Source organism: Electrophorus electricus, chromosome 20 (assembly GCF_041902795.1).
Source record: "Electrophorus electricus isolate QZ-2024a chromosome 20, ASM4190279v1, whole genome shotgun sequence".
In the NCBI taxonomy this organism is placed as follows: Eukaryota; Metazoa; Chordata; class Actinopteri; order Gymnotiformes; family Gymnotidae; genus Electrophorus; species Electrophorus electricus.
In genome coordinates this window covers 17,665,120-17,666,100 of record NC_137516.1, presented here as the reverse complement: position 1 = coordinate 17,666,100, position 981 = coordinate 17,665,120, and positions in this window count along the sequence as shown.

The window sequence follows — 981 nt, the reverse complement described above, 5'->3', positions numbered from 1 at the left end:
TTGTCTGTCTTTTTTGTTTTACTAATGGAGTATTTAGAGTGGTGATCCTTACCTTTCCTCACTCAACTGTGTCGGCTGAGTTTAGTTATTTCCCAAACACCATGATACCTGAACTCAAGAGTATTGGCTAATGGAGTACTGACCCTTTCCACTACTCTATTGTTCATCAATTCAAAATGCATGTAAACCTGACTGGAACTGCCTGAGGGAGAGCTGTATACCCCACTCAAAAGGAAGCAAAACACTATTACTAGTGCGACTCAGTTGTTATTATGCAGTGTATACCCTCTGTTGTGATAAATTCATATATTTTATATAGCACTTTTTATGACATCACAAAGCATATCACTTATTTTTTGTAGCAGTCACAAAGCAGCTTTACATATGGCTAGGGCTAAGTGCCTAAGTGTGCCACAGGAGCTTTACAGTGGCTGGGAGAAACTCCATATGTGTGAGGCAGAAATCTTGAGAGAAACCAGGACTCATCCACATCAGAAAAACACAAAAATTGGGGAATTAACATTTCTGTCAGTATTCTGAAACCACAAAACAAAAATGGCATTGCTAACATCTTGAGTTGTAGAAAGAGTGCATGTCATAAGCAGTAGCCCAGATGTACAAAGAGTTAGCGAGTCTGGATTCGACAATTGAATGAGTCCCATCTGGTGCCAAGACAACTGAGAAAGATACAAAAGTGTGTAAAAGCAGAGAGTGGACATTAGAGTATCTGTGGTGAATGATGGCTTCAGAAACTTATTGCAGAACATGAGAGAATACAGTATAGAATTGCATGTTGGGAGAACTACCAGGATAGAGTATAATCAACAAATAAACACTGCATAAGAAGATAAATAATCTAGTGTTAATGGGCAAGATTTTCTTCAACTCAGATTTACACATCTAACACATAACCTTTGAAAGGTCTGATAAATAGGAGGCAGCAGGTGGGGCTAGAAAAACAAGTCACAGTTAAACTCTCAC